This window comes from Corythoichthys intestinalis, chromosome 1 (genome assembly GCF_030265065.1).
Source record: "Corythoichthys intestinalis isolate RoL2023-P3 chromosome 1, ASM3026506v1, whole genome shotgun sequence".
Lineage (NCBI taxonomy): Eukaryota > Metazoa > Chordata > Actinopteri > Syngnathiformes > Syngnathidae > Corythoichthys > Corythoichthys intestinalis.
The window spans coordinates 40392881-40403595 of NC_080395.1; the positions used below are offsets into that span (position 1 = coordinate 40392881).

At 40.1% G+C, this 10715-nt stretch overlaps 1 long non-coding RNA gene across 1 annotated transcript in view; it reads right to left on the bottom strand.

The window, feature by feature from the left end:
• Positions 1–7025, bottom strand: part of LOC130923286 (uncharacterized) — a 193517-nt gene extending 186492 nt beyond the window's left edge. The window contains exon 1 of the long non-coding RNA XR_009064685.1: positions 6903–7025. This is a non-coding gene — a long non-coding RNA (uncharacterized LOC130923286). The remainder of the gene's footprint in view (positions 1–6902) is intronic.
• Between the last annotated feature and the right edge of the window lie 3690 nt (positions 7026–10715).

The window sequence follows — 10715 nt, forward strand, 5'->3', positions numbered from 1 at the left end:
TCCGGAGGGCACGGGTATTTCGGGACCGCCAAAATTCGCTGGCGTACCCGGAAGATGTTCTCCATGAAAGACATATTTTCAAGTGAGGAAATTCTTTACCTGTGCCAACTGATCGAGGCGGACGTCACTAATGTAACCCGCTGAGTCAGGCCCTCACAACCGCTCAGCTTGTGTGCCTGTCCGTGCGCTCTTTTGCCAGGAACAATATATGTATTCCATGAGTCCATCGGTGATGCTGAATATCTGCGTAAGAACACTGTATGCCGTGCGATTCGGAGTGGGGTATGGAAACGCTTCAAATTGATTGTTGAAATCGCTGAATGTAAACGAATGCGGAGCTTTGCTCTCATACAAGAAATATATTTAACGGACTTTCCAGCGTTATTTCGTTGTGTAAATATTTATAATAATCATAGAAATATGTAGACTATTTAAACATTGAGAAAACTTGCGTTTTTTTCTGCCAACTCGAAGAGATTAAATTGTCAAATCCACTGATAGGACAGACGCACAAATATAAAAGATATAAATGTTTATTGAATATGCATCTTACAGTCTTGTTTGTCAGCGAAAATTCGTTACAAAAGACGGGCTTTAATTTACGCAACAACGCATGGCATCCCGGCATTTTCTTCTTCTCCTGAGTCCTCACAAATATAACATAAAATTTTGGGAGGGGGGGTTGGGCTTGGGCCTGCAAATCAAGTTGATTGATCGGACTCGGGTCGGGTCGAGCTGGATTTTTTAGGCCCAAACTAAAAAAAAGAACATACGTATTCATACAGTCAGGGAGACTAAACATACAATCATCCTGCCTCATGTGGTGAAGCGCGATAAATTATTTCTTACTATTAACGTACCAAATCTTCTTTTATTGTCCTGACAGCAGGCTTTATTTCTTTTCATGGACATAAGTAAACTGGCATATTGACGCATTCACAAATCACACGATCTGTAAATTCGCTGTCAACAGACCCGTCGCGCTCAACTCGCCGAATCGGTGTTGGATTTCGCGGTGAGGGTGGATTTTAATCATCGCGCATTCCTCCTCTGTGAAGTAAGGTGCCCGTGCCATCGTCACAAGTAGTGTTTGACTCTGCTCTCCGCCCCCTTTTATGTGAACGCGCAGTAACTCTGACTGGGTTGACACAGGTTCGACTAATCAACCTCATAATCAGCGTCGTAGCACCGATTGAGCACAAACTAGACAACCAGGTTTTGTCAACTCCGGTTACCCGCTGGTAAACTGGATTACTTCTGGGGAGGTTGAACTCGGTTCGTAGTATAGGCCACAGTTCTTTTCATTTTTTGTTTGTTTTTGGGAGGTAAATCACCAGATTGAATTGGCCAGTCCAAACCGTTCCACTTCTTGCTCCTGGTGAGCTCATTTGTTGTTTTCCAGTTTGCCTTGGGTCATTTTCTTAGCATTATTTATTTATTTTTTCTTTCTTGAAATTGGCGGATGACATGATTCTGTCGACTTCTAATTTCCTTTTGCAGCTATCATATTTGACATCATCAATGATATACCTAAACTCATTCCAGATAAGATGCCAGGTCAACCAGTGCTGCATAATGAGACCTTATATTAATTGCTATGCTTCTCATTTGTTATTGTGCAAGGCGTTTTGGACAGAAGGGTTGGGCAAATATTTACCCCTTGGTCCCGGTCACTGAGCAGGTGTCCAGGGGCCCTGGTGAACATGCCACTTTAATTTCACTGACATGTTTATGATTATGTATGTGTCCCAGCTGCCATGTTTATGATAGACTGACTGTGCGTTCATGTTCAACAACATTAAACATGCATAAGCTAAAGGCCGAAGTCCAACACATGGAAGGAATGTTCTGTCAGAGGCCTATAGAACTAACACCTCTTTAGAGGAAGATGAATTTTGATAAGCGCAATAAAATATAATATGGGAGCAGCAATGAATAAGAACTCATGAAAATTACAGAATGTAACATACAGAAAACTGAAAATTTCAAAAGTCTGAAAAGCTTAAAATCAGTCTTAAAGAAATGAGAGTCTTAGGCATGTACAACTATCTTTACAACTGGTGATCTACATTTCCCCCAATAGGAGGTACCTATGAATCTCTTCAGGGCATAGACGTTAAAATGACATTTGGTCAAGCGATGACCTTGTAGAGCTGAATTATTAGAGATTTGTGTTTTATGGCCGGTCATTAAGCTTTGCCATGCTCATACCACATGCAATGAAAACACGCAATTTTGCAATTTAGCATCAACCTCCATCAATCTGTCTGGTGTACCCGGTTAAAATTTAGAGACGTCTTCAAATTTTTCTAAGAATTGACAAAATAAGTGTATAATGGCCCCTTTAAAAAAAAAAAAAAAAAAAAACAGGAAACTTTTTCTTTTTATTTGGGTTAATTCAAATATTTTTGATCTGCAAATATTTCCACTGCAAAAATTTAAGTTGCATTTTGTGATATTCCAGAATGGATCTATTCAGCCCCTACCTATGAATGATATTAAATTTTCATATCACAATTCTAGTGAACAATATTCTGGTTGTCTTTAGTATTGTGATTTTCCTAAAAGAAATTTCAATGCAATTATTAATTTTACGTAAATCTAAAAAATAAAAAGTATATATTGTATACGGTAGGGCTGCCAAAACCTGATCGTTTTAATAGTCGACTAATCACATTTTTTTTTTTTTTTTTTAGCGATTGGTAAACTAATTGCATCAAAGATAAAATTAATGTTATCGTGTCACAAAACAAATGTGAACAGAGCCTGAGTGTGATGAGCATAAATGCGACCCCAGCAGGTTAGTGGACAATTATTTGCGTGCCCCTCAACACTTTCACAGGCCCCTCAAGAAGATCGTCCGGTGTGGGTGTATTTGTGTGTCTGGGGGCGGTGATGCAAGTGCGCAAAAGGAAATTTTTTGTGGGCCCCTCCAGACTACAGGCCAAGATGCTGGCAGAGATATTTTAACACTTAAACACTATATTAAAGCTCTGCACATCTTACCTTTGTTTGACCCTCCCCTCACCCACTTTACGCCCAGGTGCAGTCACGCCGAGAGCACCAGTTTTGCCCCTGGTGCCAGCAAACAGTTGCTCTCACATAACCATAATTATCTTCCACCTAGAGGTATTCCAGGTATACTCGCAGTATAATTAAAATAAAAAAATTTAAAAATCTTTGCAATGCACACAAAACCCTAAACGTACTTCAAATCTCTTAGACAAAGTGATAAAAATCATGAAAATCAAACACTTGGATGAAAACACCTGCTAAATATGGATCTTTTACAGGTAGAAATGATATAATACAGAATAATTTGAGGCTAGTTGGGGGAAAGAAAAGCTGGGATAGCAACATATCCTGAAGACTGCACCGCTTTCCTATGTGCATGCTTAAAACAAGGTCAGGGGAGACATGGCTGTTGGACTCAACAGGAAGGTGGGTAATTAATAGTACCTCTGGGAAGTTTTCCTCAAAATTGGGAGCTCTACTTGTTCCTGGAGTACAGAAGAAAATCCCCTAGAGGGGGAAGCAAGAGGAAAAAAGGGTGGAGAGGACACAGCCAATGATTTATAGACCATTGTTGTGGGTTTTTGGAGGCTGTTTGGTAAGCATTTCTGTGCTTATCCAGCATATCAGGTTTGGTCTTCACCAGTGATTACTGACCTTTCCACTCTGAAATATTTTTACTTTTACTTGGACGACAGACCATGTTTTCATTAGAAAGGTTTGGATTGGGAAATCTATTAGCAATTTTATTGAAACTATATTATGTTATTTAATATTCATTCATTTTTGTTTATAGCCTAACATTTTTTTCCTAAATTAAAATAAATTGGAGAATCAGTATTGCCCACCAAAAAAAAAAAAAAAATAGGGGAAGGGGCCATCAGTGTGGCAGGCCATAACAAAACATGTCAGGATCATTATCAGGCTAAAGATATGATTAGAGCCACATCATCCCATGCCCTGCACTCCTCTCTCAGGAGGAAGATTCTGCTCCAGTCCCCTTGTTTTCTCTCTCTTTTAAGTGGCGATTATAATTTGGTTGTCTGGAGGGGTGCCAGGATATAAAGTGTTTAGTGTCACAGCCATGCCTGAGCGAGCACGCCCAGGCCCTGCCTAGGGACAGGTGCCAGCACAATGCTCCATTTACCACAGCAGCCATGCAAGATCTGTGTACTTTAGCTGCGGAAGAGATGCTGTTCTTAGACACTTTTGAAGAATGGGTATTTTGAAAGCTGGCATGGCCACAATATGGGTAATTAAGTAGACTGTTCTTACAAATTAATCTCTCTATTGGATAAAATGAATGAGTCGTTTTCTGCACACAAGTGCAAAAGGTTCCATTGGAAATGAAGAAAACTGTAATCGAGTGCAAGCAAAACTTGCATCAACTCTCTAAGCATCTGGAGAGTTTAGCCTTCATTAGGAATGAACACATGGTTATCCGTGCTGATGGAGAAGTATGAATACAAGAATATGTGCTCTGATTTTATTCTTTACTGAGAAAAGGGAGCTTAATAGTGTCATACATAATAAAATTTATAGTAATTCTGTGGAAGTTGATGCAAGTTAATGCTGCGAATAAAACTTTAAAAAGAAATTTGAGATTGTGTATTTCAAGGCCACATCATAAAGGCATCTTGGAAGTGGTTTGATACCACAGAGGACCTATTTAGTGCTAAAGGAGCTATTGAATTTAAGCACAAAAATATTCTCACGTAGAAGCCAAGACTATAATGTGCCTGATGAGAAGCACAGAAATGAGAAGACGTGAAATTGAGACGGTCCTTAGAAGAAAAAGAGGTGGAGCAGGAGGTGGAGAGATGCTTTAAGCTGATTTATATCAAATGGTAATAAACTGGGCACCCCCCCATACCCTGTGCCTGTTTAATATGCGAAAATGCAGAGCAGCCCCTGTCTTGACAGCTCCCCATTAATAAAAGCATGGCTGGGAGCGCAAGTAGCCATAGCTCATCTATATGAAAATACATGATGATGGTTTTACACAGAGTCATCTTTTAGGATGAAGTTCATGTGCCGGCGCAGGGATAATGCTGAGAAGCAACCACAGTCATAATTCTACATGTGTACTTCATTTCCACTCTAGACTATTTCAAAGATGCAGTGCAGCTAAATCGAATCACAGTATGACTTGTGTGAGTGAGATGAGATTCCCTCAGATGGCTGGACATCAGTTTCCAAGTGCCCTCCTAGATGGCACAGGACCATATGGTACATTCCCATTTAACCCTTCTAAATGATGAAACTCTTTTTATTCACGAACAATGCGTGCCCTTGTTAGAAAGTGTTCCACCCTCATTGGCCCAAACATTTATATAATCAGTCAAACTTAATAGCAGTGCCGGAATGGATCTAAAATGTCCATTTAAATTGAGTGGTGGGTGGGGGCTGTGTACACAAAGTTAAGTTGAGTGTTCACGTGCGCTTTGTTCCTGCAGGTCAAACCAAACCAGAGAATGAATTAGCGGGAGGATTGAGCCAAAAAAAGGGAAACACAAGGGTGCAATGGACCTGGTATGTCCAACCCTGGAGGCTTTGGTAATAACCACTCTTAGTCCATGTATTTTACATGAACAATCCTCACAGGGCACAAAGAATAGGAATCTTACACTATTTAAATACAGGATTTGGGACATCAAAGCTGGGCTGATATTGGAATAACAGAAATAATTAGGGATATGGAAGTTGCAGAAATAGCCACATTTCCATAAGACGATAATTAGTCCCAGGGCTAGCTGGGTCAGAAGGAATCCTGTTTGTTGAGGCTTTGTATTAGCAGGAGGCCTACAGCTGCCGTTCCAATTAATTAAAAAGAAGTCTGAAATATTACAGCTGAAAACACTGATTGAGAATCAGGTTTAATTTAATTTCATTCCATGTATACTGAATTGAGAGTAGAAGTTGTTTTCCATTAAGGAAGAGATCAAAGCGCACAAGCAGCACTGGCTTCCGTTACCGGTAAGTAGGTTAACACACTTTCATAATCTGTGTTTTATTTTGTGTGTGTGTGAGTTAGATGTACAGAAAACATGACGTGCACTCAAATTTAGAGCAACATTTCATGAGATCACAAAACTTCAGATGGTGATGCTGAGTGACTACAAAGAGATATCGTAACAGCGTGAATGACTCATACGATTCCTCAAAATGAAACCCCCATGCAGCTTAATCTTGGATCAGGGGCCACAGGTCTGCTGCTAAACTTGTCTGTGTACTCATTTCCTTTGTCTTATTCCATTTCCACTCAAGAGGGGAGGAGGGAGTAAAATCATTTCATTTTCTCCTGCTGAGAGGGATGTTAAAGAGGGGCCAGAGAGTCTGTCTCCTTATCTAATAACCCTGCCACAAGCTTGCCAACATGGGAGCATCCAGGCAATGAGCAGGTAGGGAGTCACACAGGCATTTGCAATCCAAGCTTGGCTGTGCAAGACAATTCCACACTGTTACTGCATGACTGATGTTGATACCTGAACATTTCTTCCTTAGTGCGCCCCCCCTCCCCCTCCAAAATAAAGAGCAAATATGATGCATGGAAAGAGTACAGTGAAGCATCCAGAGTCGAAAACAATCAGTTCAGCAATTATACTTGACATTTGTTCTAATTTCATTAGAACATTCAACATTTTTCCCACTTTAAAGTCAATCTGATGTTGACTGTAAGAACAGTCATTTGCTTTAACATTTTCAAAACATGTTGGGCATTTATATTTAACCAAATCTGTGCTTCATAAAAACATTGGAAACTTTTGACCCATGGTATGTGCTTTTTCAACCTGCCAATACTTTGCATTTTGCACAGGTCACCGTGCCTCCCCTCTACAACTCTTATTAGTAGAAATAAGTATGGAAGAACTAAAGGAAGTGGTGCTTACCCTTCTACAGTTGAAGACCAAATTATTAGCTCCCTGGGATTTATGGAGCATTTCCCCAAACTTTCTCCCAGTGTTACAACACTGAGGTGTTAGTATTTGGTTGATGTCATGTTTTTACCTTGGAGCGTCCTGTCCTTGTGATTGCCCATTGATTTCACCTGTTTTTCCTGCTCCTTGTGTGTCAACCAATTGGCTGCCTCTCGTGTCACCCACTTGATTTTGCTTGTTTAATTTGGACATTGATGTAGCTAAGGATGGGTGGGATATTCATTCTGTTTTATTAAAAAACAAGTTTTTCCACAGAGAGGAAGTCTTCTTTCTTGCTAGCTCCATCATATCAACTACTGTACCCTTCTCTCCTAAACCTTTCACTGTCCAAACTATCCAAACTCTCACCTGATCGAAACTCTCCGTCAAACACCCACATTTTGAATGTAGCCAGAGGTGTTGATAGACTGTAGCGAGCTGACAGACCGAGCAGCAAATCTAAACTGCTCCCTGAAGCAATCATGTGCTACAGCTGGGCAGCTAGGCTTCGGACGTCATCATTTTCGAAACATCCCCTAAATGAAGCGAGCCTCGGTACGCGCTTCTCGGAAAAGTCCTTCATTACTCGATATACGCTTCAAAGGCTCGGCTCACCTCGTTACATAACTACTTTTTTAGTTTGTACAAGTTTCCTTATTTTGCCTTAGCATTTCCTTGTAACAAAACAATCCATGTCAGCCCTTCTGCAGTCGGCAAATGTAATATAACTTGTAATTTCACCACATTTTGGTCACTAATGGCCGTAGTATCAATCCATTCCTCACGTTAACACAGGCTGACCGTTGTTAATAATTTTGTCCACGAATGATCAACGAAGTGACACGAACTGCTATCCAATCTCATCTACGTGTCATCTAGGTCGTGCTGAATCAATTTTGGAAGATTCCATGGGTTGCTCTGGCTTGATTTCGTAGTTTTATCGTCGTCAATACACTGCTAATACACTGCTACTCAACCGGACCGGAAGTGCGAAGCAGACATTTTCCTAGATGGCGGCGCCCATATTTCGCTCAGGAAACTTGGCACCAAACGATCACCACAGACTATGTAGTAGTCATTTTATATCTGGTAAGATGCATTTAATATATATTTAGAAGATTTTGGGCTGACAACCACAATTAAGATCATTGTGTGACGTTGGTGATTGGGGTCTATATGGTTGCCTCTTTTTCTTTGGGAGTGGAGTTGTTTTGTTGGTGTTGTTGGCGGTAGGCAGAGTAAAAAGAGGGAGAAAAATACAACTTCAGTGTCTAATTTTTCACCACCAAGCAAGCGTTACAAAATTAAAAATGAATGAAAACTAAATACTATTGAATATGTCATCATTATCATTTTAAAAATTTCAGTGACTGGTAAAAATAGATTATGAACGGATTTTTATGACCCTGTCAGTCAAAATGACAGACAACGAAAATGTCTAGCGCAACCTCTGGTCTCAACAGCCCGAGAGTCGAAAGAGAACGCCACAAAGGCTAGTTGCAAGATTGTTGAAATTGTTAATTTAAAAAAATAATAAAGCAAATGTGGCACACAGAATGGCTTGCTAAAAGTTGCTTAAAAATAATTGTTCTACATAAAGGACGCCAGCCAAGGTCGGCCCCCCACATTTTTACCTCACTAAATCTGGCCCCTTTTGCAAAAAGTTTGAACACCCCTGGTCTACAACAACTGTACGCTGCATTATTACCAAGAAGATGACAAATTTGTTAAGAAACAAACCTGTCTATGGTTGTTTGCGCAAGATACACAAAACTCTGGACAGCAAAATTGTGAGCGACTGTGTGACCAAGGAGCCCCAGTCATCTGCCAAGCTGATTGTTGCTGACTTGGCCTCTTCTGGAGTTTGTTTCAAGGAACACAGTTGGGAGGGCTCATAATTGTGATTGGCTTCAGAGTCATCCTCTTAGGAGAACCCCTTTACTAAAAAATCAGCACATCGCAGCCTGGCTGAAGTTTACTGATGAACATTGAAAAGATGAGTTTTGAGACGGCTTTGAAATGATTGGACAAAACGGAAACTGTTTTAGGTTGATTATATTTGGCAAAGAGAGAGGCCTTTAGTCCTAAGAATATAATTAAAAATGGCGGAGGAATCATCATGCTGTGGGGCTGTTTTGCAGGCAAGGTCCTGGAGTGACCTGTACAGAGCCTAGACCAGGGGTGCCCAAGTCCGGTCCTCGAGAGCCCCTATCCAGTTTGAGTTCCATGTCTCCTTCCTCCAATACACCTGAATCAAAATATCAGCATCGTTATCAGGCTCCTGCAGAGCTTGCTGATGAGCTGATCATTTGATTCAGGTGTGTTAAAGGAGGGAGACATGAAAAACAAGCTGGATAGGGGCTTTCGAAGACTGGACTTTGGCACCCCTGGCAAGGCCTTAATCCTTTTGAAAATCTGTGGCGGGTACTCACAATGAATGTCCTAGATTGGCAGCCACGCAATTTGGACTAGCTGGAATAATGTACAATGGCAGAATGAACCAAAATCCCTCAGCGGTCCTGTGCCAACCCAGTACAGTACTATTGTGAGAGGTAGTTGTACGTTCGTTGGGGGGGGAAAAAGGCAGTTCAAAAATGAGTAAATTAAAAGTTACATTCTGCTTTTGATAAATATTAAAAAATCTGCCACTGGAACAAGTAAAATTGTCTGACAATAAGCTTATAGTTTACTGAAATTACACTTTTTAAGGGATTTTATCCTAAGTGTGATTAGATGCTAGAAACTAGAAGTGGGAACCTCTTCTTACCTCACGATAGGATACGATTTGTGATACAAAGCTCACGATAACGATGATCTGACGATATGCGATACATTGGTCATGAAATAATTCTAGTATATTCTACAAACAACTAATAAACTGAAAAACAAGTTTCTGCTGTGAATTGGAATGAGTTTATCACTAGTAGACGTCCAATCCATTTGAACTGCGAGTGTGGCAGCGAATGAACATTCATTCGCTGCCATCCCTCCCACTTCTTACGAATTGAACGTCTATGGCCGTCAGTGACAGCCAATGTCAGGCAAAGAGGTCATTTTGGGCCATTTAGGGTCATTTACCTGTTGATTTTGGGGTATTTTATGGGTCATTTCCTGTTCTGTAACTCAAAATAAACAGGAAATGACCTGGGAATCACCTAAATGAATAGGCAGTGACTCAATCTCAACAGGAAATGACCTGTAAATGTCCTAAAATGAACAGCAAGTGACCTGTAAATGCCCTGAAAATCGGACAGAATGACTGTGAATGCTCTGGTTTCGAATGAACAACCGTTCCCAGTCTAAATGGATTGGGTGTCAAGCACCGTCAATGCAGCCTTAGAGTTTACTGAGACACTATTATGGTGGAAGATTTTGGTAGCAACTTGTTGGTTCATTTTTGTTTTTTGTTTTTTTAAAAAAACATTGATACCTTTTTAAAACGATATCTCGATTTTTGGCAGGAGTATATCGATAACCTTTTGGGATACAAAGTATCACGATATATCACCATTTCGATATTAGTCAGACCCCTACTAGAAACTATGCACATTCTTGCAAATAACTTTTTTGTAGTGTCGTGGCTTAGAAAAGATAAACTATTGACGCTAATAATATTAAGTGTTTCATTTTTGCTTTTTCTCATTTCAATTAAGTGTAACAAAAACATGTCATTATAAAAAATTGTGCACATTTTTCATGGCATATTTTTTCCAAAATCGCCAACAGTGCTTTTTATTTGTCATTTTCATGGAGAAATGTTGTCTAATTTCATGAGGAGGGATAATT